Source organism: Phyllobates terribilis, unplaced genomic scaffold (genome assembly GCF_046119375.1).
Source record: "Phyllobates terribilis strain yellow unplaced genomic scaffold, ASM4611937v1 Scaffold_1__5_contigs__length_1240528914, whole genome shotgun sequence".
NCBI classification, from domain to species: Eukaryota; Metazoa; Chordata; class Amphibia; order Anura; family Dendrobatidae; genus Phyllobates; species Phyllobates terribilis.
This window is the reverse complement of record NW_027362761.1, coordinates 372,077,820-372,104,864: the sequence shown is the minus strand read 5'-3', so window position 1 is coordinate 372,104,864 and position 27,045 is coordinate 372,077,820.

Here is a 27,045-nt window from a genome sequence, read left to right as displayed (position 1 = left end):
CCTTGCTGCAGAACTGTTAAAAAAAAATATTCCCATCTGAACACGCTAGTGGCAGAGGTCACAGTTCGTTGCCCAACCAAGGCGTACAGACTAGAGAGACGCAACTCCAATCCAGCAGAGGCAGGGGAACACTGTCAACGTTGTGGGACAACTTTCTCAGACCTGCCCAGCTTACAGGCCCTGAGGCACGGGGTACTCTCCCAAGGAGTGGAAAGCTTCAAAAGATGGTGAGGGAGTACCTTGCCGACCATACCAGCGTCCTCCATGATTCCTCTGTGCCTTTGAAATTATTGCGTATCCAAGCTGGACACTTGGAATGAACTCGCTATGTACGCCTTGGAGGTCCTGGCCTGCCCTGCCGCTAGCGTGTTATCAGAGCGTGTTTTTAGTGCCGCTGGGGGAATTATAACTGATAAGCACACTCACCTGTCAACTGACAATGCTGACAAGCTGACCCTTATCAAAATGAACAAGGGCTGGATTGGGCCAGACTTCTCATCACCACCAAATGACAGCAGAGTAACATAGTCAAATCCACTGTGTTATTTCGGGAGGTGTATTCCCATACACCGCTTCACACCCACACATGGGTATACGCTTCCTCATTTCGGCTGTTTTTTGCTCTTCTCCTTATCCTCAGCCTCCACCACCACTATACCACCAGGGTGACTGTGGTCCATGTTGCCAGCATTGCAAGTTCCTCCGTCCTAATTTTTGGCAGCTTTTGCTTGGAAGGCATAAGCAAAGACTATGGGAGACCCACTCCCCAATAATGGGAATGTTTTTAATATGCTGTACTGCATGGCTCTTGTAAGGGGCATCAAAATCGTCTTGTTAAGCTACTGTGACCTCCACGTCTCTTCCAAGGGTCATTGATATTGTCTTGTTATGCTACTGTGACCTCCACGTCTCTTCCAAGGGGCATTAAAACCATCTTGTTAAACCACTCTGAACTCCACGTCTCTTCCAAGGGGCATTAAAACCATCTTGTTAAGCTACTCTGACCTCCACATCTGTTCCAAGGGGCATTGAAATGTTGTTTTTAATTACCTCTAACCTCCACGACTCTTCCAACGGGCATTGCATTTCCTCCTAATTTTAGTCAGCTTTTGCTTTTCAATGCATAGGCGAACACTAAGGGAGACCCACTCCCCAATAATGGGTAGAAGGTTTTTAGTACGCTGTAATACACATCTGTTTCATGGGGCATTGGAGTTCCTCATAATTTTTGGAAAGCCTTCCATTCCCTGCTTAGGCCAACAGTGTACAGGAGACCCAGTTGCAATAAATGGAAAAAAATGGTTTAGTTAAGGCCCTCTGACCTCCATGTCAATTCCAAGGGGCATTGGAGTGCCTCGAAATTTTTGGTAGGCATTGCACTCACTGTATGCCCTATAAATGTGTAGCCGAACCGCTCCTTTTGGTACAGAAACAAATCCTACAAGACATGTGTGGTTGACTGGCCTGATATTGATGTAAATGGTCCATGTTCCTCCTGGTCTTTCTCCTTTGCCACCACCTCATCCATCATTCATCACCTGAAGCTTTGTTTTAATGGGAGTCATAGAACTGGGATAGTAGCAGGAAAACATCCAGCAATCCTCAGAGGAGGTAGGATATGCACCAAAACGCTGACCACCTCAGGCCTAGCCGCTACTACATACATGCGCTTGCATTCCAAGGAACAGAAAGCTAAGGAGATGGATAGCCTCATGATCATGAATAATTTACTCGTTGTGTAGGAGGCCGACCACTGCTGCTGTCTACCTTCTGAGCTTTGTGTTGAAGCCTGATTGACCCAGGACCTGCAATCCTCTATGTCTGGAGGACGTGTTGCATCCCAGTGTCCAACTGTGTCCCGGCTTCCACAATATTAACCCAGTGTGAAGGCGTCAGTGAGATGGACCATCCCTGGCCACATTCACTTGTCCACGTGTTTGTGGTTAGGCTGTCTTTCCCACTACATGCACTGGGGAGGGCACAGGTAATGTTTTGGTATGTGCGCTTGTGTATAAGGCGCACCGGGACAAATAGGGGCAGCTGGGGACCGAGTGTGGACACCCGGCCGCCGGGCGGCTGGGGACTGAATATGGATACCAGGCCGCTGACGCAGCCATGACATGGTGGCCAGCGTCTGCCACCACAAGCCTAAAAGGCCTCATTTCAAGTGCAAGCAAGCTAGCAGTATGGTATTGCAGCCTGGGGGTGGGTGGGTGGCAGGCTGCACACTTACGCTCGCATTCCAAGAAAACAAAGCAGATGCTAACTTTCATCATCATCATCATGCTCCTCATCTTGGCACGCTCAACTCCCCTGATGGAGAAGCCAGGGCCCACCAGAGGAGTCTGGTTGTCTGGTGGGCTCATCCAATGCTTCCCTAAAGCTGGCCAGGCTAAGAAAAGTGTGGGGAAGGTTACCGGGACAAATAGTGATGGCTGGGGACTGAGTATGGAGACCTCGCTGCCGAAGCAGCCATGAGGTAGTGGCCAGCTTCGGCCTCCTCCAAACTTAAAGGCCTCATTTCAAGTGCAAGCTAGCAGTATGGTATTGTTGCCTGCGAGTGGGTGGGTGGTTGGCTGCATATTTGCGCTTGCATTGCAAGGAATGGGGGAGGTACAATTGAACACTGCCCTGGGACAAGGACTTGCACGGGGACAGTTGCAAATCTGCATCTTCTGATGCGGCAAGGATCACTTCTGATGGGCACAATTTTATGCAGTGACCTGGATGTAAGAAATGCTTCCAGTGGTCTTCCCCATGCTGTTCCTATGTCTTTTCACACTGTATACATGTGTCACACAGCACATGGCCCGATAAGGTTATAAAATGTTAAAATGACATTTCCCGGTGAATGCATTTGTCACGGTTGAAAGCAATACAAACGTGCAAAAACGCATAAAAAATGCTACTTGTGAACATAGCCCAAGGTGTGGAGGAGTATTTTTGTTTTTGGTTATTTATTTTACCTTATACACAAGTCTTTACCCTGGAAAGGAAGTTCCTTAACATATTTCACAGGAAAACCGTTTCAGTTTCGTTTTTGAACGTTTTATTGTGAGTCCGTAAAAGTGGCTTAATACCTCTGACTACGTTGTAGATAGCAGTGACCTGGGAGTCAGAAATGCTTCCTGGGGCGATCCCCATGTCATTTGAGCACTGTCACTATCGTTTTGGGCACTTTTTAGGCTTTCTACAGACTGCCGGGAGTGCCGCCGCAAAAATGCTCGGGTCTCCCATAGACTAACATTGGGCTCGTTGCTCGGGTCGAGCACCCGAGTATCACGGTGAGCTCGGCCCGAGCTTTGAGCACCCGAGCATTTTAGTGCTCGCTCAACACTAGTGATTACTTGTCAGTTTTTTTTCATATTCTGAAAAGTTGAAACAGTTTCTAGATAAGTTCCCCTACTCTGTAGCAAGAAAAGTGGATTTTTTTATTCATCACTATGTTTATAAATGAGATTAGTGACAAAGAAACCAGCACGTATTCAAATTATCTTTATCTTGTGGACCTATAACTCTGTTGCCATTTTTGTTCATTTAGGCTGCGTTCACACATTGTGTATTTTCGCGCGCTTTTTGAAAATACGCAATGTGCTTTGTGTCTGCCAGCAAAGTGAATGGGAAATTCACTTTGCCGTTCAGACACTGTGTAATTTTACGCAGCTGGAAAGCGCAGCTGCGTAAATAATTGGCATGTCAATTCTTTACGCAGCTGATTCCTGCGCTTTCTCTCTGTTGTGCCCATTATAAGCGATGGAATTACGCAGCGGTGTTCACACACTGCATAATTCCATCGCTTTTTTTACGGAGGCGCAGGACGGATGCTCACCTACCCGATGTTAGGGGAGAGGCGTCCGGTCCGGACTGCTCCAATCCCGCGCTTCCAGCATCTGCCGGTGAGCCGATCAGCTGTTAGCTAACCGGCTTGTAAGCGGCCGGTCAGCTGATTACAAGCCGGTCAGCTGACAGTCTGCTGATCGCTTCACGGCAGATGCTGCAAGCGTGGGACGGAGCAGACGCGTCTCTCATCCATCGGGTAGGTGAGTATCCATAGTCTGTACATACACTGCTAGGGAGACACACACGACACATAGACACAGACAGTACACACACGACACACAGACACAGACAGTACACGTCACCCTTCATTTTCACACTGCATTTTTTGCTGCGCTTTTTTACGCAGTGTGTGAATGGAGGTGCTTTTTTTACCTGCTTAAAAAAACGCAGGTAAAAAAAGCAGGAAAATACGCAGCGTAAAAAAACGCAGGGAAATACGCAATGTGTTAACGCAGCCTTAAAGTGTCTCTTCATGGTTGGCCTGTGTGCAAAAGATTGAAGGTCTAGGAATTCGGTGAAATTGTTTCAATGGGAGGTGGGACAGAAATTGAGATCTTTCCATAGAAGACAGATTTCATTGTATTTTAGTTAGCAAAGAGAATGATAAAATATTTGTAAGTTACCATACAACTTTTTTTGTGGTTGTGCTCCGATTGGTCTACTACTGGCTCTAGATTTGCCTCCTCAGCACCCTCTTTCTCTACATATGTAATATATTGGGATATTGGTTTGAAGTAATGCCAGATAGTAGATTGAGTTCGATCCTTGATGGGTGTGAAGTGACCGCGGGCAAGGCCGCGCGTTGATATCCATGATCTGGCCCAGCAAGATCCCCACACACAGACTCTACCTTGATAACCGTATCTTTACTTGTATACATTTTTAACACAGCAGAACACCGTAAATGACAACCGTAAATGTTCACAGCAATAACTTGTACTTATAAGCTGACCCTCACTGTCCCTACTCGCACGTTACTAGTCCTTTCCTCCAGAACGATGTGTCCCCCGTCGCAGGCCTGTCTGTCTTTGCAGGAAGGCGTCCCAGCCGAAGAAAACAGGAACAGCAGACTTTGCTGAAAGGAAGGAATACTTCGGCCTCTCGCCAGAGGTCCCGCTTACAGTCTCTCTGATCCGGGTAGTAGCTCTTGTGGATTCCCTTATGTGGTTCACAGTCCAGTAGCGGGGAGTGTAACAGCTGAATCCTTCAGCAGTGCGGAAGCTGGGGAAAACTCTGAGGATAAGGTGTCAGATAACAGAAACCATGTTGAGAGTATCCTCTTCGGCACACACGAGGACCTGCACACTGTCCTGGTTCTTTTTTACAGACCACCTCAGACTCCCCGCGCGCTTTTTTTTTTTCCCACTTTGCTCACGTGACTCTCCAGGGAGGGACACAGGAGACTCGGTCTTTTTCTCTGTCATCACATCTTGCGCAGGTGCAACCTCTGGCCACAAGGTGGCAACACCATCCTGCGTTATCATTTCTGTCACAGGCTCTATCTCAATTATCACAGAACAGCAAGAGCCTGCCAGCTCACTACAGGTGGGCAGTCCTATGTGGAGGGTCCTTTGTTGTCTTGGTGGAGAGGAGTGGAAATGGGATAGTTATGAAAAAAATTCAGGGGGAGCAGTTAAGACATTATGTTCACTGGTTTCCTCTTTGGGATCATTCAGTGTTTCAATACGTGAGAGCAGAATTTATACTTATATAATTTATACCATTTTGATTTTTGTTTGTGTAACTCCTTGCTTTCTGAAATGGAGTTTGAGCCAATATGTGTGTGTTCAGGTAAGAAGATTTTAGGAAAGTCTTTTTCTATAGACTTAAAAGAAATCAGAACTAAGAAAGAAATAAAACTAGAAGGTAGAGAGATTCCTAGACCCAAAATATGGGTGTAGACAGAATTACCTTTGGCCAGCACTGTACATACATCTCATTGGCTAAAAGTATTGGCACCCCTGCAATTCTGTCAGATAATACTCAGTTTCTTCCTGAAAATGATTGCAATCACAAATTCTTTGGTATTATTCTCTTCATTTAATTTGTCTTCAATGAAAAAAACACAAAAAGAATTGTCCTGAAGCCAAATTGGATATAATTCCACACCAAACCTAAAAAAGGGGGTGGACAAAAGTATTGGCACCCTTTGAAAAATCATGTGATGCTTCTCTAATTCGTGTAATTAACAGCACCTGTAACTTACCTGTGGCACCTAACAGGTGTTGGCAATAACTAAATCATACTTGCAGCCAGTTAACATGGATTAAAGTTGACTCAACCTCTGTCCTGTGTCCTTGTGTGTACCCCATTGAGCATGGAGAAAAGAAAGAAGTCCAAAGAACTGTCTGAGGACTTGAGAAACCAAATTGTAAGGAAGCATGAGCAATCTCAAGGCTACAAGTCCTTCTCCAAAGACCTGAATGTTTCTGTGTCCTCCGTGCGCAGTGTCATCAAGAAGTTTAAAGCCCATGGCACTGTGGCTAACCTCCCTAGATGTGGACGCAAAAGAAAAATTGACGAGAGATTTCAACGCAAGATTGTGCGGATGGTGGATAAAGAACCTCGACTAACATCCAAACAAGTTCAAGCTGCCCTGCAGTCCGAGCATACAACAGTGTCAACCCGTACTATCCGTTGGCATCTGAATGAAAAGGGACTGTATGGTAGGATACCCAGGAAGACCCCACTTCTTACCCCGAGACATAAAAAAACCAGGCTGGAGTTTGCCCAAACTTACCTGAGAAAGCCTAAAACGTTTTGGAAAAATGTTCTCTCGTCAGATGAGACAAAAGTAGAGCTTTTTGGGAAAAAGCATCAACATAGTGTACAGGAAAAAAAGAGTCATTCAAAGAAAAGAACACTGTCCCTACTGTCAAACATGGCGGAGGTTCCCTGATGTTTTGGGGTTGCTTTGCTGCCTCTGGCACTGGACTGCTTGACCGTGTGCATGGCATTATGAAGTCTGAAGACTACCAACAAATTTTGCAGCATAATGTAGGGCCCAGTGTGAGAAAGCTGGGTCTCCCTCAGAGGTCATGGGTCTTCCAGCAGGACAATGACCCAAAACACACTTCCAAAAGCACTATAAAATGGTTTTAGAGAAAGCACTGGAGACTTCTAAGGTGGCCAGCAATGAGTCCAGACCTGAATCCCATAGAACACATGTGGAGAGATCTCAAAATGGCAGTTTGGAGAAGGCACCCTTCAAATATCAGGGACCTGGAGCAGTTTGCCAAAGAAGAATGGTCTACAATTCCAGCAGAGCATTGTAAGAAACTCATGGATGGTTACCATGAGTTTGTTTTTCTCAGTTATTTTGGCTAAAGGTTGTGCAACCAAGTATTAGACGGAGGGTGCCAATACTTTTGTCCGGCCCATTTTTGGATTTTTGTGTGAAATGATCAATGATTTGATTTTTGCTTCATTCTCTTTTGTGTTTTTTCCTTGCAAGCAAATTAGATGAAGATAATAATACCAAAGAATTTGTGATTGCAATCATATTCAGGAAGAAACTGAGTATTATCTGACAGAATTGCAGGGGTGTCAATACTTTTGGCCAGCACTGTATACTAATAACAGCACATATTTAGAGATAAGCTGATATTTTTACCATGTATGACTATTAACAACCTATAAAACCCTGACCACATGAGGAAAGAGAGACCTCTCCTGATTCTCAGTGCATCAGTGTAGTTCTTACGTGCACATATTTGAATTTTACAATTTAATTTGGAACAGGCACAACATCTGAGAATGTTCCACATCATGTGGCGATAACAAATAGTAAGGGTAACCTTGTGAGTAGATAAAGATGATATATTTAAAACCGAATCCTGTTCTTTTTTGCTTTTATTAGCTTAATTTATTTTTTGCAGATCTATCAGTTCTCTAAATGCTGATCCCTCTAGACCCCATCCACTAGATTGAAAATATTAGAGTCAAATTAAATTCTACTTGAATATTCCAAAAACCCACATTTGTCAAAATGTGGACTTTTTGAAATTTGCTTCTATCGGGATTCGGCAAAATGGTGTACAGCAGGCATCCATTTTTCTGAACTGGAAAGGGCTATCAAGACTGTAAAAACTAAAAAAAATACTTGTACTTGCCTTGCAGTTCACCTCTTCAGCACCTCCACTCTGCACCATTCCTCATCCAGTTCTCGGCAAATCTTCTTATCACTTCCAACTAGCGCTGAAACCCTGGGCCCCTTCACGTTGGGTTGGGACTTCTGGCTTTGATGAAACCCAGGCGTTTCTGTGCATGCTAACACAAGGTGAAAGCGCACATCTTCAGATTAGAACACTGTGACCTAATGTGCACTTGCAAAGAAAGGTCCCAGATCTCATCAAGTCTGAAGTCCAGATTTAGTGTTGGGACACCCAGGGATTCAGCACTCTGTGGTGGTGATAAGAAGATGTGCTGAGGACTGGACAGGGAACAGTGAAGGATGGAGGGGCCAGACAGAGCAATGGTGAGGTGAATATACTGTAAGTAATTTTTTATTTTTTTACATTTTACCCATCAGAGACCCCAAAATATAACAAGGGACATTTAAATTGCAGAGAAAAATTGTAAATCGAATTTCTTAGAAAAATCCACATGACTTGATGAATTTAAATTGTCAAATCTGCTCATCTCTACCACCCACACCACTAATTTTCATATTTCTGAATACACTGTGCATAAGCAGAAAGCTGCAAATAAGTAATTGGAGTGGAGTTATATTGAGCTCATCAATATGGAAGACTACATGACAGCATGTTTACTAGTCCTTTTGTGAAATCCTCCTGCCGACAAAATAGTTATTTTATCAAAACTGCAGTAAGCAGCCCAGTAAGTGACACATCACTGTAATCAGAGTATCTTTCCCTTTATTATGTTGCTCTCAGAATAATTGGCAAAAAATCTAGTGACAGATTCCCTTTAAAGAAATTATTGGCAGCAGTATAATGGAACTGTTAGTCTAGAAATATAAATGAACATTTAATCATTGATGTCCCATTCAGCAGTAAATATGGAAATAATACAGCAAGTAACATCATTGCACAGGATTATTAAAATAATTTTATGCATAATAGTGATGCTTGTTCCCATTTTTACTTTAAGCGCAGCATGTACATCAACATCAGCAGTGTATTTAGCTAGCAAATTACTTGGTATTTTCATCCTTTGAAAAGAACTAATTTATTCTGAAGCATCTCCACAAGTGCTAGGCTCTTAATACTCATCCTGTAATAATAGAAACTCCTTCACTGCACACATTGTAGCTGTACAGTTTGTATGTTTCGAAGACTATTGGTTTGATTCTACAATATGAATAAAATGGGATTATCTGTGTGCTTCTTCATGGCATTCATCATTACTTTCCGGTGGACCTAGTTGTCGCCATGTTCAGTGTGAGAAGTTAAAATAGAATATTTAACTATCAGCAGTATAAAGAAAATAAAAGGAATGTAAGAAACCACAAAAATTAATTTGGCTTATGGAGCGTACGTTCACTTAAGGTGTTAAAGCTCTTTGTCTAGCTCCCTTCCTCACTACGGTCTAGTGTAGCTGAACATTAAGCCATGTAGGAAGTCTCATTATAGGGTCGACGTTGACTTATAGAGTGGCTACTTCCAATAAGTGGTACTGGAGAGCCAAGTTTCTTCTGCTTGGAAGAGGCTAATTTGCATACCTTTTTTTCCCAGAGCGCTTTGCCTGTCTTATAAGTCTACATACGCTACCCGACCCTAGCACTCTTGTCTAAGAGAATCTTTAGCCCCTAGACCTTCAGCTTTATTCAGAAAAAGCATAACTGAAGAAAAAAAGACTTGAACCATACATCCAAAATGTATACATTGATCTATTGTAGCTAAGCAAAGATTTGCAAAGCTGAATATGTGAGTCATAGTTAACATTCTGATCAGACTGTATGAAGCCCACTGTTATGTCACGACAAACCTCTTAATGGGTCCCTAACTTTAAAGGTACCGCACCAGTATGGGGAGCAATCCAGATGTCCCACAGCACCCATGCTAGAAGATGAAGCTCCCACGGCTCTAGGTCACACCATCTTTCAAAAAAACAAAAATATTAGGGGACATACTATGCAATATAACATGACTTTAGAATAAAGACAGACCGCACATCAAAAACCAATTCATTGATCCATTATGGCTAAACAAAAAATGTCAAAACTGAACACGAGGATCTTAGTGAATATTCTGATTAGACTGTATGAACCCCACTACCACACCATGTTAGCTAATAACCATGTTCAGTTTTTATAAATTTTATACGTTTTATAAATTTTTGCTTAGCTGCAGTTGATCAGTGGATGGTGTAAACTTGGATGTGACGTCCAAGTCTTCTACACTTATGTTATACGTATTGCATACTCTTTTCACTAATTTTTTGTTTTTTTTTCTTGCCACTCATTTGGCTCAGGCATTTTTAATTTAGTAGGATACTGCAAGATGGTTTTCTCTCAGCTTTTTGACTGACCCCATGTAAAGTGTGAGGTTTTTTTCTATCTATTCACTTAGTGCTGGTGCTGTGTGGCGGCCATTGTTGCTGTGATGCTGTGCCTTTGGACTACTGTGACCTGGAGCCGTGGGTACTTTGCCTTACAGCATGGGTGCTGTCAGGCACCTAGGTCGTTCCACTTGCTAGTGCGATATCGCTTTGGTGATGGTCGTCTTTAAGGTTAGGGACCAACAAGAGGATTGTCGTGATTTTGCAGTGGGATTCATACAGTTTGATCAGAATATTAACTAAGAACCTTGTGTTCTGTTTGATCTATTGTGGCTAAGTAAAAATCTATCAATGTGTAAGTTTTGGATATGAGGTCAAAGTCTTTTATTCTACAGTTATGTTGTTAATAAACAGTATGTAAAAAAAAAAAAAAAAAAAAAAGTAACCAATTCGCACCACACAGCTCAGCTCACCCTTGCTGCTCACTGTCTCCAATACAGTCCTCGATGGCTCTTCTTACCACCTACATGGGCTAAAACCCTGGGTATCTTCACGCTAGTCCAGGACTTCCAGCAGCGATTAGGCCAGGGATGTCTATGCCCATGTACAAGGCCACCCCTTGCCTATCTCTTGTGGCTGTTCAGGACTAGAGTGCCCGTCAGTATACCCTGATGTCAACTTTACGATGGTCCTGCACAGAGCACCTGGCCTAGTGTGAACATTACCTGAGTTTCAGTGCACTGACGTTATAAGTAGAGGTGTACTGGGGAAAGCGTGCAGCGGAGGTGGATGAAGGAGGTGAAATGAGTATTATTTATTTAATTTTTTAACCTTTTGTTGATCCTCTAATGTTCAGCAAAATGGCGGCATGCTGACTGCCATCTTGCTGAGTTTGAGCTGATCGAACTGCAAAAAATCTGTTCTGGAGAATATGGATTTTTATAAAATTTGAGTAGAATTACTCAAATACTGTAAATTTGGCCAACTCTAAGGGTAACAAACTTTTATTTGGTTGCACAAAGAAATTTAAAGACAGAATTGTTTTGTTTTTTTTCTGTCCAGAAAATACATTGTAAGGCAGCACTAGTCATCATAATGGGGGATACTCGCTGCACCGGGTAAATTAGGCACACGTGCAATGTCCTTCCGGTTTTTTCTCAATACAGCAGTTTATTATCTTATCATAAACCGCATATCACACAGTCCTTTTTAGTATATCACCGGCATGTTTACACACTTCACATCCGGGAGTCTCTCAAGTAGCAGACAGGCCCAATTGGCCCAACTTACAGCCTTCAGCAAGGTAACACTATAGCAATGTCTATATAAGTGTCCATATAACAAAGTGTATTACCTTTGCCGGGTTTAGTTGCTGCAGTCAATTCAATCCGCCACCGCTGTGGCTTTAAGGCTTTCCCAGGTGAGGGTCTCTAGCCGTCGTCCCGTCTAAGGCTACTGGAATGTTTCACTCACACCCATCCAGTCTGCGCCTTTCCGGATTCTTCACCAAGCCGCTGCCTTCCAAGGCCACTGGCATCTACACAAGATCCAGGCTTGACCTTTCAGGCTGCCAGGCTTCATGGTATCACGGTGTCCCACACACACAGGGAACAGGCCTCACGCCCAACACACCGAACACACCTGTCTCCCATCAAGCAGGGTTTATATATGCATCCCGTGCACACACACACATACTGACAGGACCTTGCTGATGTCCCAGTCATGTGATCAGACAGACATTCTGTGCGTGCAGGACCTGTGCTATGTCACAGTCATGTGACCAGTCACCTGAGGGGGAAGGTACATGGTCAGGTAAAACACATCCTGGACCATTACCGTAATGCCAGCAAGTCGCTGCATTACAACATCTACCTATTATATTCTAGGCAGTAACCAATTATCTGTATTTCTCAACTCAGTTTAGGTCCTTTTTGAAGAATATGAGCTTCTTGTTATTTAACCCTTCACCCCCAGCCTGTTTTCACCTTAATGACCAGACCAAATTTTACAACTCTGACCAGTGTCATTTTATGAGGCAATAACTCTGGATTGCTTCAACGGATCCCTGTGATTCTGAGATTGTTTTTTGTGTAACAAATTATTCTTCATATTAGTGGTAAATTTAGGTCAATGTTTTTTGTATTTGGGAAATATTGTAATTTTGGTGAAAATCTGAAAATTTAGCAATTTTCAAAAATTTAATGTTTATGCTCTTAAACCAGATAGCTACTGTATATCACACAAAATAGTTAAAGTTGTCCAGTACTTTATTTTACCCCCCCAATGTATCCCCCGGGGCCCCTAAGGAATTTTGTAAATACTGAACGTTGCTGTTTCTGCCTGTGAGCTACGCTATCCTTGGCCGCTCACAGGCATCACGTGACCCCGCGCTGACGTCATGACATGTGAGGTGTGACTCAGCGCTGGGGTCCCCGCGGTGGCTGCTGGGTTGTGGGCGGGGTTACCCCCCATGTCACACCCAGCATCCACCGCGCACTTTCCCAATGAATGAGGAGAGGCAGAGCGCGTAGTGGATGCCGGGTGTGACGCGGGGCGGTAACCCCACCCACAGCCTGGCATCCACCATGGAACGCAGAAGATGGAGACCCCTGGCTGCTGCCAGCACTTGTCGTGACATCAGCGGATGTCAGTCGGCTGCAGCTGGGTGTCACGTGATGCGTGTGAGCGGCCAGTGATAGCGCTGCTCACAGGCAGTATCTGCAATGTTAGATAATTACAAAAATCCTTAGGGGCCCCAGGGGGATACATTGGGGGGGTAATATAAAGTACTGGACAACCATTTAAGAACAAGTAACATTTTCCACACGTCTAATTTACATCAGCATCAATTTCGCATGTGGTGGAAAAACTATTGTTTGGGCACACGGCAGGGCTCAGAAGGGAAGGAGTGCCAATTGAATTCTAGAGCTCAATTTTGGTTAGAAAAGATTGTGGATGTCATGTCACATTTGAAGAGCCCCTGACATGCCAAAACAGAAGAAACTCCCACAGATGACCCGATTTTGGAAACTGCACCTCTTAAGGAATTCATATAAGGGTGTAGTGGGCATTTTTAACCCTCAGATGATTCACAGAATTATATAACATTGGGGTGAGTCATTGGAAAGTTACCATTTTTCTACTAAAATTATGCTTTGGCTGCAAGTTTTTATTTTTCAAAAGGGATAATAGTAAAAAAAGGATAGTACAATTTGTTATGCAATTTCTCCGGAGTATGCCAACATCCCATATGTATTTTTAATTTTATTTTTTGGGTCGAAAACTACTTTGAGGCACAGTGCAAAGCACAGAAAGGAAGGAGCGCCATATTGTTCAGATTTTGTTGGAATGGTTTGAGGATGCTATGTCACATTGGCAGAGCCCTTGAGTTACCATAACAGCAGAACCCATTTATAAGTGACCCTATTTTTACAAAGTAAACTTTTAAATTAATTAATCTAGGGGTTCAGTGAGCATATTGACACCACATGTGCCTTACTGAATTTTATACCATTGGGCGGTAAAGAAAGAGTGATTCTATTTTTTACCACTAAAATGTTGTTTTAGCCCTAAGTTTTTAATTTTTCTAAAGGCTAATATGAACAAATGAACCTCATAGATTGTTGCTCAATTTCTCCTGAGTGTGCCAATACCCAACATGTAATTGAGAACTACTTTTGAGCCACAGTGGACAGCTCAGAAGGAAAGATGTGCTGTATTGCAGTGTTAATTTTGCTACCATGGTTTGTATGTTTCATGACCCAATGGAAGAGTCCTTGAGGTGCCAGAATAGCAGAACCTCCCATAAGTGACCCCATTTTATAAACTGCACCTCTCAATGAATTCATCTACTGTAAGGATGCAGCTATAATATTGACACCACGGGTGTCACAGAATTTATATAATTGAGTAGTGAAGAAAAAAATAATTACATTTTTACCACAAAAATTTTGTTTTAGCCCCAGATTTTACATTTTCACATGGGGAAATGGGTAAAAATGGCACCAAAATTTGTCCCACAATGTCTGCTGAATGTGTCAGTACCCATATGTGGCTGTACAGCACTGATTTGCAACTGTAAAGCTGAGTGATAGTGAAGTGACCCACTGCTAGTCAGCAAGAGAAGTGTGTCACATTTGACGCTAGCCGTTGCAGTGCCGCATGCCCTTGAGAGCCGGGTATTCTCTTCACCCGCCTCCCGTTCCTGGCAAGGGAGAACTTTAGCAGAGCCCTTTCCAAGTGGAAAGCAGCACTTCGGCTGGTGACCGGACACACAAACAGCAGTCAGGGCTAACACACCAGAACCAAAAACCGCAGTGCAATAGCATAAACTAAGGTGAACAATGATAAACCAAGCACAGGCACCAAAGCATGAACCACCTCAGAAGCACAGAAAAGCTGACCTTACCCACCGACCATAACTGAAAATAATCAGCAACAAAAGGAGGAAGTGGCAGGTTTAAATCTGCCTCCCAACAGTCACCTGACCATGCTACAATCTCCACCGCCAGACCACAGAGATACCAGAGGAGGAGATAGAAAACTGAAGGGAACCTCTCACCATCTGACTGCCCCAGCAGGTATGGCGTTCTGCACCCGCTGGCAGCAGCTAACACCAGGGGACACAGCGTCCCGGGGTCCCCGCACAGCATAGTCGCTGGGAGCAGTGGCATATTGCCTCCCAGCTATGCTAGGAGTGTATCTCCTAGAGTGCGATATCCAGACTGAGCGAGCACCCCCGCTAGCTCTGCCCCCTGGATGTGACACCCCGCCCCTATGTCAAGAGAGTGGCGATGGGTGATCCGCCGGAGAGCCAGAGCCTGCCCAGAAGCATAAGGGGCCCGCTCAGGTATGAACATACCATTCCTGACAGTAACATAGCAAGACTCGGGAGGGCTGGAGCACTATTTGATGGAGAACAAATTATCGTAGAATAGTTTGTGCACTCCATATATAGGATATATAGGATACCTAAGTGCCAGAAGAGCAGAATCCTGCCTTAAATTACCCCATTTGGGAAATTATACCCCTCTGGGAATTTATCTACACCTTTAGTGACCATTTTGACTTCATAGGTGTTTTCCAGAAACAAACAGTAGATGATATTGCAGAGTCAAAATTGCAAATCTGGCATTGTAGTACCCATATATTGTAATGCCCATACGTTGTGCAAAGCTTGTGCTTTCCGAGACATGGGCCCCATAAATTAAGTGGGCTCTCATCGCTACAGAAATAGGAGAAGAGAAAACTAGTGGGCACTATAAAAAATTTAATAGGTAAAGATTAGCGGTGCTACAACTAACTGTGCATAAAAGGGGTAGTCAGATAAGAAAAGAAGCTACACCGAAAAAGGTGCACATGCAAGCATGAAAACTGGTAAAAGGCTTTATTGAAAAACATAAGTGCTAAACAGAATGAAAACAGTAAACACAAAGCAAAGTGACAACAGGCAGGGAAAAGACATAATGTCCCATAGAGATTTGTGTATAAATACAGTGGCTTGTGAAAGAATTCACCCCCCTGCCCTTCTTTGCCATTTTTTCTGTTTTGCTACCTCACAACTTAGAATTTCACAGGTTTTTTTGGAGGGTTTGCATCAGTTCATGTAAAGAACATGCCTACAGTTGTAAACATTTTGTTTTCTTTTTTTTTTGTGAAGCAAACAACAAATAGGACAAAATAACTGAAAACTTCAGTGTGCATAATTATTCACCCCCCTTAAGTCAGTACTTTGTAGAGCCTACTTTTGTGGCAATTACAGCTGCAAGTTGCTTTGGATAAGTCTCTGAGCTTTCCACATCTTGCAATGGGATTTTTGCCAATTCTTTACGGCAAAACTGCTCCAGCTTCTTCAAGTTAGAGGACTTCCTTTAGTGAACAGCAACCATCAAGTCTGACCACATATTCTCATACTAAGGTCTGGGCTTTGACTAGGCTACTTCAAAACATTTACAAGTTTCCCCTTGAATCACTCAAGTGCTGCTTTAGCAGCATGTTTTGGGTCATTGTCTTGTTGGAAGGTGAACCTCCTTCCCAGTATCAAATCACTGACAGACTGAAACAGGTTTTGCTCAAGAATATCCCTGTATTTAGCACCATACATCTATCCCTAGATTCAGACCATTTTCCCTGTACCATTTTCCCCACAGCATGATGCTGCCACCACCATGTTTCACTTTGGGGACGATGTTCTTGGGGTGATGAGCTGTATTGGTTTGGTGCCAGACCTAGCATTTACCTTGATAGCCAAAAAGTTCAATTTTGGTCTCATCTGACCACAGCACCTTCCTCAATACATTTGATGAGTCTCCCACATGTCTTTTGGCAAACTCAAAATGAGCCTTACAATTTTTGCAAAGGCTTTTTTCTGCCCACTCTTTCATAAAGGCTTATTATGGTCATATGGACAGATACTCCAGTCTCTGCTTAGGAACTCTGCAGCGCCTTCAGGGTTACCTTTGGTCTCTGTGCTGTCTCTCTGATTAATGACCTCCTTGCCCGGGCTGAGAGTTTTGGTGGGCGTCCCTCTCTTGGCAGGTTTATTGTGGTACCATGTTCTTTCCATTTGATGATAATTGATTTGATGGTGCTCCAGGTGATCATCAGATATTGGGATATTTTTTTATAACCCAACCTTGACTTGAACTTCTCAACAACTTTGTCTGTGCCTTGTTTGGAGATCTCCTAGGCTTTTGTGGTGTTGTTTTGTAATTGGTGCATCTTGCTTAATGGTGTTTCAGCCTCTGTGACCTTGCAGAAAAGGTGTGTGTATATATACTGACAGACCATTTGTCACTTAGATTGCACACAGGTGGACTTCCTTTCACTAAGCATGTGACAGTAATTGCTTGCACCAGAAATTTTTATGGGTTTCATCGCAAAGGGGGTGAATACATATGCACATAACAATTTTTAGTTATTTGATCCCATAAATTTAATTTTTGCCTATATTTTTCTCACTTAAAGGGAATCTGTCACCCCCCTGGGCGATATCAGACCTCTACTATGGGCATACAGGTGATAGAAAAGTAAATCTATGCTTACCTGTATGGCCGATAGCAGAGGTCTAATAGCAGAGAAATCTGGTTTTATAAAGTCTGTTTTCCAGAGGCTTGGTGTCTGGGGAACGCCAAGCAAACCCCTCCTATCTGCTTACTATTCCCCTAAATTGCCGCCTCTGTGCTAAATTACCCTATCCACACACACACACACACACACACACACACACACACACACACACACACACACACACACACACACACACACACACGCGCAGCTACCATGGAGCGTGTTTTGTTTCCCTCTGGCCCCATTTGGCTGCGTACTGCACCGCAACCTTGTATTGTGCAAGCGACGGTGAGTCATTGGGACTTCCGCTCCTCTGGCAATACGCAGCCATACGGGGCCGGAAGGAAACAAAGTGCGCTCCATGGTAGCTGCACTTTGCGCATGCGCGGACCCATAGTAGAGGTCTGATATCGCCCAGGGGGGGTGACAGATTCCCTTTAACTTAGACTATTTAGTGCTGATGCATCACACACAAATCAGATTCCAAAAATATTTAAATACAGGTTGTAATGTAACAAAAAGGTAACAAGCCAAGTGGGGCTGAATTCTTTAACAAGCCACAGTAGATTGTTATATATACAGTACATACAGTACAGACCAAAAGTTTGGACACACCTTCTCATTTAAAGATTTTTCTGTATTTTCAGGACTATGAAAATTGTACATTCACACTGAAGGCATCAAAACTATGAATCAACACATGTGGAATTATATACTTAACAAAAAAGTGTGAAACAACTGAAAATATGTCTTATATTCTAGGTTCTTCAAAGTAGCCACCTTTTTGTTTTGATGACTGCTTTGCGCACACTTGGCATTCTCTTGATGAGCTTCAAGAGGTAGTCACCGGAAATGGTCTTCCAACAATCTTGAAGGAGTTCCCAGAGATGCTTAGCACTTGTTGGCCCTTTTGCCTTCACTCTGCAGTCCAGCTCACCCCAAACCATCTCGATTGAGTTCAGGTCTGGTGACTGTGGAGGCCAGGTCATCTGGCGTAGCACCCCATCACTCTCCCTCTTGGTCAAATAACCCTTACACAGCCTGGAGGTTTGTTTGGGGTCATTGTCCTGTTGAAAAATAAATGACGGTCCAACTAAATGCAAACCGGATGGAATAGAATGCCGCTGCAAGATGTTGTGGTAGCCATGGTGTTTCAGTATGCCTTCAATTTTGAATAAATCCCCAACAGTGTCACCAGTAAAGCACCCCCACACCATCACTCTTCCTCTTCCATGCTTCACGGTGGGAACCAGGCATGTAGAGTCCATCCGTTCACCTTTTCTGCGTCGCCCAAAGACACTGTGGTTGGAACCAAAGATCTCAAATTTGGACTCATCAGCCCAAAGCAGATTTCCACTGGTCTAATGTCCATTCCTTGTGTTCTTTAGCCCAAATAAGTCTCTTCTGCTTGTTGCCTGTCCTTAGCAGTGGTTTCCTAGCAGCTATTTTACCATGAAGGCCTGCTGCACAAAGTCTCCTCTTAACAGTTGTGGAAGAGATGTGTCTGCTGCTAGAACTCTGTGTGGCATTGACCTGGTCTCTAATCTAAGCTGCTGTTAACCTGCTATTTCTGAGGCTGGTGACTCGTATAAACTTAGCCTCAGAAGCAGAGGTGACTCTTGGTCTTCCTTTCCTGGGGCGGTCCTCATGTGAGCCAGTTTCTTTGTAGCACTTGATGGTTTTTTGCAACTTCACTTGGGGACACTTTCAAAGTTTTCCCAATTTTTCGCACTGGCTGACCTTCATTTCTTAAAGTAATGATGACCACTCGTTTTTCTTTACTTAGCTGCTTTTTTCTTGCCATAATACAAATTCTAACAGTCTATTCAGTAGGACTATCAACTGTGTTTCCACCAGACTTCTGCACAACACAACTGATGGTCCCAACCCTATTTATAAGGCAAGAAATCCCACTTATTAAACCTGACAGGGCACACCTGTGAAGTGAAAACCATTTCCGGTGACTACCTTTTGAAGCTCATCAAGAGAATGCCAAGAGTGTACAAAGCAGTCATCAAAGCAAAAGGTGACTACTTTGAAGAACCTAGAATATAAGACATATTTTCAGTTGTTTCACACTTTTTTGTTAAGTATATAATTCCACATGTGTTAATTCATAGTTTTGATGCCTTCAGTGTGAATGTACAATTTTCATAGTCCTGAAAATACAGAAATTTCTTTAAATGAGAAGGTGTGTCCAAACTTTTGGTCTGTACTGTATATGTATATATATATATGTGTATGTATGTGTGTGTGTATGTATGTGTGTATATATATATATATATATCTCTATTTCATTTTTTGCGCACCTATAGATTTGTGGCTTTCTAGCAGTACAAAGATGGCAAACACAAGGTTCTTCATTAGACCGCTGAACTGCCATATTGGCATCCTGCAATTACAGATCTGTGCTACTGCAATCCACTGAGTTTATTTATATGCACATAATTGTTATATAATAGGAAAGGGTACCGATCTAGAAGTATATGACAGACACAGCAAGGTAGGGGTGTCCAGCAGAGCTAAGGGAACAACGAATTACAAACGGGATCCTTAGTTAAGAGGACATGTTAGCCTTTGCATTTAGGGGTCCAAATGGAAATGTGCTGTGCACAACAATGATATTCTTATTGGGAACTCAAATACACAGCCAACACACAGCGTTGCAGGCTCTAGTTTTCTCTCAGTCTATAATAACAAAGTTATAAACAGAGATTGCCAGAGATCCAGGGAACCAGACTAAAATTCAAGGCTTTAACACTAAAAATCCAGGGCCTTAAATAAAATTGTGCAGTAAGCTCCTAATCTACCCTTAGTAGTGGTTGCAGGCAGGCAGCATGCTATCTTTTAAATGTATGTCTATACAGGGATTTGGTGCTGTGTTAAAAAAAAAAAAAAAAAAAAAAAAAAAAAACTCTGGTAGCTACTGTATAGGGTGGATACATACAAACAGTTATTGATGCATTGTGCAAGTGTAGACCAAAGCCAGAAATAGGTGAAACAGAAAGAAGAAATAAAAGTTCCTCCTTTGTTTTTCCTTCTATTAACCCTTTCACGCCAGAGACAGTTTTCGTCTTCGTGGCCAGACCAATGTCAATATATGAGGTAACATCTCTGTAACCTAGTAATTCTGAGATTGTTTATTGTGACATATTGTACTTCATGATAGTGGTAAAATTTCATTGATTTGACTCGCGTTTATTTTTGAAAATATTGCCAATTTGGTGAAAAGTTTGAAAATTTTGCAATTTTTAAAGTTTTAATTTTTATGCTCTTAAACCAGAGAGTTATGTCACACAAAATAGTTAATAAATAAAATTTCTCTCATGTCTAGTTTACATGCGCACAATTTTTGCAACATAATTTTTTTGTTTGTAAGTTAGAAAGGTTAAAAGTAGTGTTGAGCGAGCACTAAAATGCTCGGGTGCTCGAAGCTCGGGCCGAGCTCACCGTGATACTCGGGTGCTCGACCCGAGCAACGAGCCCAATGTTAGTCTATGGGAGACCCGAGCATTTTTGCGGCGGCACCCCCGGCAGTCTGTAGAAAGCCTAAAAAGTGCCCAAAACGATAGTGACAGTGCTCAATTGACATGGGGACAGCATGGGGATCGCCCCTGGAAGCATTTCTGACCCCCAGGTCACTGCTGTCAACAACGTGGTCAGAGGTATTAAGCCACTTTTACGGGCTCACAATAAAACGTTCAAAAACTAAAGTGAAAGTGCTTTCCTGTGAAATATGTTAACCCCTTAACGACCATGGGTCTTTCCGTTTTTGTGTTTTCCTTTTTTGCTCCCCTTCTTCCCAGAGCCAGAACTTTTTTAATTTTCATTCAATATGGCCATGTGAGGGCTTATTTTTTGCGGGACCAGTTGTACTTTTAAACACCATCACTGGTTTTACCATATCGTGTGCTGGAAAATGGGAAAAAAATTCCAAGTGCAGTGAAACTGCAAAAAAAATGCAATTCCACAGTTGTTTTTTGGGTCCTTTTTTTACCACGTTCACAGATTGCTAAAACTGACCTGCCATCATTATTTTCCAGGTCGTTACGAGTTCATAGACATCAAACATGTATAGGTTCTTTTTTATTTAAGTGGTGAAAAAAAAATCCAAAGCTTGCTAAAAAAACAAAAAAAAATGATGCCATTTTCCGAGACCCTTAGCTTCTCCATTTTTAGGTATCTGGGGCCAGGTGAGGGCTTATTTTTTGCGTGCCGGGCTGACGTTTTTATTGATACCATTTTGGGGTAGATCCGATGTTTTGATCGCCTGTTATTGCATTTTATTGCAAAGTTGTAGCGACCAAAAAAACTTAATTCTGGCGTTTAAATTTTTTTTCTCATTACGCTGTTTACTGATTTGTATTAATTCTTCTTTTATATTGATAGATCGGGCGATTCTGAACGTGGCGATACCAAATATGTGTATGTGTTTTTTTTTTTTTTTTATATATATATATTTTATTTTGAATTGGGCGAAAGGGGGGTGACTTAAACTTTTATATATTTTTTTTATTTTTTTTATTTTTTTAAAAACTTTTTTTTTTACACTTTCTGCTTGCTTCTATAGTCTCCAGAGGAGACTAGAAGCAGCAGTTGTCTGATTGCTTCTACTGCATACAAGCGATGAGCAGATCGCTTGTATGCAGGAGAAATGCTCACTTGCTATGAGCGCTGACCACTAGGTGGCGCTCATAGCAATTGAGACATGACAACCACAGGCGTCTGCTGCAGACCCTGAGTTGTCATGCCCACCCATTGGTTACCTGCGATCACGTGACGAGGTCACTGATGGGCAGGGCTTAGGAGTCCCGGAAGCGCGAGTTAAATGCCACTGTCAGAGATTTAACATGTTAACAGCTGCGGGTGGATTGCGATTCCAATAATCAGCTGACATGTGCTCGCTTCAGTGCGGGCTCACCGCCGGAGCCCCCGCTGAACCGGCCTTCCCGACCTGGTGTGTACTATTACTGACCAGGTCGGAAAGGGGTTAAGGAACATCCTTTCCATGGTAAAGACTTGTGTATAAGGTAAAATAAATAACCAAAAACAAAAATACTCCTCCACACCTTGGGCTATGTTCACAAGTAGCATTTTTTATGCGTTTTTGCACGTTTGTATTGCTTTCAACCGTGACAAATGCATTCACCGGGAAATGTCATTTTAACATTTTATAACCTTATCGGGCCATGTGCTGTGTGACACATGCATACAGTGCTAAAAAGACATGGGAACCGCATGGGGAAGACCCCTGGAAGCATCTCTGACTCCCAGGTCACTGCCTAAAAGTGTGCCCATCAGAAGTGATCCTTGCCGCATCAGAAGATGCAGACTTGCAACTATCCCCGTGCAAGTCCTTGTCCCAGGGCAGTGTTCAATTGTACCTCCCCCATAACTTGCAATACAAGCGCAAGTATGCAGCCTGACACCCACCCACCCCCAGGCTGCAATACCATACTGCTAGCTTGCTTGCACTTGAAATTGGGCCTTTTAGGCATGTGGAGGTGGAATCTGGCCACCACGTCATGGCTGCGTCGGTAGCCTGGTATTCATACTCAGTCCCCAGCCGCCCCGCGGCCGGGTGCCCACACACAGTCCCCAGCCGCATGGGGATGGCCGGGTGTCCATAAACGGTCCCCAGCCGCCCCTATTTGTCCCGGTGCGCCTTATACACAAGTGCGCATACCAAAACATTACCTGTGCCCTCCCCAGTGCATTTAGTGGGAAGGACTGCCTAACCACAAACACGTGGACAAGTGAATGTGGCCAGGAATGGTCCATCTCACTGACGCCTTCACACTGGGTTAATATTGTGGAAGCCGGGACACAGTTGGACACTGGGATGCAACACGTCCTCCAGACATAGAGGATTGCAGGTCCTGGGTCAATCAGGCTTCAACACAAAGTTCAGAAGGTAGACAGCAGCAGTGGTCGGCCTCCTACACAACGAGTAAATTATTCATGATCATGAGGCCATCCACCTCCTTGGCTTTCTGTTCCTTGGAATGCAAGCGCATGTATGTAGTAGCAGCTAGGCCTGAGGTGTTCAGCGTTTTGGCGCATATTCTACCTCCTTCGAGGATTGCTGGATGTTTTCCTGCTATTATCCCAGTTCTATGACTCCCGTTAAAACAAAGCTTCAGGTGATGAATGATGGATGAGGTGGTGGCAAAGGAGAAAGAGCAGGAGGAACAGGGACCATTCACATCAATATCAGGCCAGCCAACCACACATGTCTTGTAGGATATGTTTCTGTACCAAAAGGAGCGGTTCAGCTACACAGTTATAAGGCATACAGTGAATGCAATGCCTACCAAAAATTTTGAGGCACTCCAATGCCCCTTGGAAGTGACATGGAGGTCAGAGGGCCTTAACTAAACCGTTTTTTCCATTTATAGCAACTGGGTCTTCTGTACACTGTTGGCCTAAGCAGGGAATGGATGGCTTTCCAAAAATTATTAGGCACTGCAATGCCCTTTGAAACAGACGTGGATTACAGCGTATTAAAAACCTTCTACCCATTATTGGGGAGTGGGTCTCCCTTAGTGTTCGCCTATGCATTGAAAAGCAAAAGCTGACTAAAATTAGGAGGAAATGCAATGCCCGTTGCAAGAGTCGTGGAGGTTAGAGGTAATTAAAAACAACATGTCAATGCCCCTTGGAAGAGCTGTGGAGTTCAGAGTGGTTTAACAAGACGGTTTTAATGCCCCTTAGAAGAGACGTGGAGTTCAGAGTGGCTTAACAAGACTGTTTTAATGCCCCTTGGAAGAGATGTGGAGGTTACAGTGGAATAAAAAGACAATATCAATGCCCCGTGGAAGAGACGTGGAGGTCACAGTAGCTTAACAAGACGATTTTAATGCCCCTTACAAGAGCCATGCAGTACAGCATATTAAAAACATTATTCCCATTATTGGGGAGTGGGTCTCCCATAGTCTTTGCCTATGCCTTCCAAGCAAAAGCTGCCAAAAATTAGAACAGAGGAACTTGCAATGCTGGCAACATGGACCACGGTCACCCTGGTGGTATAGTGGTCGTGGAGGCTGAGGATAAGGAGAAGAGCAAAAAACAGCCGAAATGAGGAAGCGTATACCCATGTGTGGGTGTGAAGCGATGCATGGGAATACACCTCCCGAAATAACACAGTGGATTTGACTTTGTTACTCTCCTGTCATTTGGTGGTGATGAGAAGTCTGGCCCAATCCAGCCCTTGTTCATTTTGATAAGGGTCAGCTTGTCAGCATTGTCAGTTGACAGGAGAGAGCGCTTATCAGTTATAATTCCCCCAGCAGCACTAAAAACACGCTCCGATAACACGCTAGCGGCAGGTCGGGCCAGGACCTCCAAGGCATACAGAGTGAGTTCATTCCAAGTGTCCAGCTTGGATGCCCAATAATTAAAAGACACAGAGGAATCACGGAGGACGCTGGTACTCCCTCACCATCTTTTGAAACTTTCCACTCCTTGTGAGAGTACCCTACGCCTCAGGGCCTGTAAGCTGGGCTGGTCTCAGAAAACTGTCCTAGAACATTGACAGTGTTCCCCTGCCTCTGCTGGATTGGAGTTGCGTCTCTCTCGCCTGTATGCCTTAGTTGGGCAGCGAACTGTGACCTCTGCCGCTACTGTGTTCAGATCGGAATTTTTTTAATAGTTCTGCAGCAAGGGCCTTCTGGTACTGCCCCATTTTTGTAGACCTCTCCACCTCAGGAATAAGAGAGTGAAAGTTCTCCTTGTAGAGGGGGTCTAAAAGTGTCATCAACCAGTAATGACTGTCACCCAACATTTTGACAATGCGAGGGTCACGGTTAAGGCAGCGTAACATAAAGTCAGCCATGGGTGCCAGACTGGTAACGGGCAAGACTTCCGTGTCCTCACCAAGATGACGACTGATAGTGTTGAGCGATCACTAAAATGCTCGGGTGCTCGAAGCTCGGGCCGAGCTTACCGTGATACTCGGGTGCTCGACCAGAGCAATGAGCCCAATGTTAGTCTATGAGAGACCCGAGCATTTTTGCGGCAGCACCCCCGGCAGTCTGTAGAAAGCCTAAAAAGTGCCCAAAACGATAGTGACAGTGCTCAAAAGACATGGGGGCTGCATGGGGATCACCCCTGGAAGCATTTCTGACCCCCAGGTCACTGCTGTCAACAACGTGGTCAGAGGTATTAAGCCACTTTTCTGGGCTCATAATAAAACGTTAAACGAAACTGAAACGGTTTTCCTGTGAAATATGTTAAGGAATTTCCTTTCCAGGGTAAAAACTTGTGTATAAGGTAAAATAAATAACCAAAAACAAAAGTACTCTTCCACACCTTGGGCTATGTTCACAATCACAAGTAACATTTTTCATGCGTTTTTGCACTTTTGTATTGCTTTCAACCGTGACAAATGCGTTCACCGGGAAATGTCATTTTAACATTTTACAACCTTATCTGGCCATGTGCTGTGTGACACATGCATACAGTGCTGAAAAGACAAGGGATCAGCATGGGGAAGACCCCTGGAAGCATCTCTGACACCCAGGTCACTGCCTAAAAGTGTGCCCATCAGAAGTGATCCTTGCCGCATCAGAAGATGCAGACTTGCAACTATCCCCGTGCAAGTCCTTGTCCCAGGGCAGTGTTCAATTGTACCTCCCCCATTCCTTGCAATGCAAGCAAAAATATGCAGCCAACCACCCACCCACCCGCAGGCTGCAATACCATACTGCTAGCTTTCACTTGAAATGGGACCTTTTAGTTTGGAGGAGGCCGAAGCTGGCCACTACCTCATGGCTTCTCCATCAGGGGAGTTGAGAGTGCCTAGGTGAGGAGCATGATGATGATGATAGAAGTTAGCATCTGCTTTGTTTTCTTGGAATGCAAGCGCATGTATGTAGTAGCGGCTAGGCCTGAGGTGGTCCGCGTTTTGGCGCATATCCTACCTCCTCCGAGGATTGCTGGATGTTTTCCTGCTACTATCCCAGTTCTATGACTCCCGTTAAAACAAAGCTTCAGGTGATAAATGATGGATGAGGTGGTGGCAAAGGAGAAAGAGCAGGAGGAACATGGACCATTCACATCAATATCAGGCCAGTCAACCAGATATGTCTTGTAGGATATGTTTCTGTAACAAAAGGAGCAGTTCGGCTACACAGTTATAGGGCATACAGTGAGTGCAATGCCTACCAAAAATTTCGAGCCACTCCAATGTCCCTTGGAAATGACATGGAGGTCAGAGGGCGTTAACTAAACCTTTTTTTCGATTTATAGCAACTGGGTCTCCCGTGCACTGTTGGCCTAAGCAGTGAATGGAAAGCTTTCCAAAAATTATGAGGAACTGCAATGCCCCTTACAAGAGCCATGTGTGGCACCCCAGGGGTCTGGTCACCACAGTAATAGAGATATTACGTCGGAGAGCAAGTGGGAGGTTTCCTGGTCAGGATCCCTTAAACATACAACATGCTCATGCCCCAATCCTGGGAGGGGAGAACTCTGCCCTTATAAACTGGATCTGGGGCGGGGTTGAGGGAGTCAGAGAACAGTCAGAGTCAGAGTGAGAGCAAGGGAAAGTAACAGCAAGGAGCTCTGTAGGAGCTAGGAGCTAAAGACCAGGGGCTGGAAGCTGAGCAGAGCTCGCCCTGGCAGAAGACAATAGGAACCGGACACAGGAGTCTGAAGCTGTGAGGACTTATATAT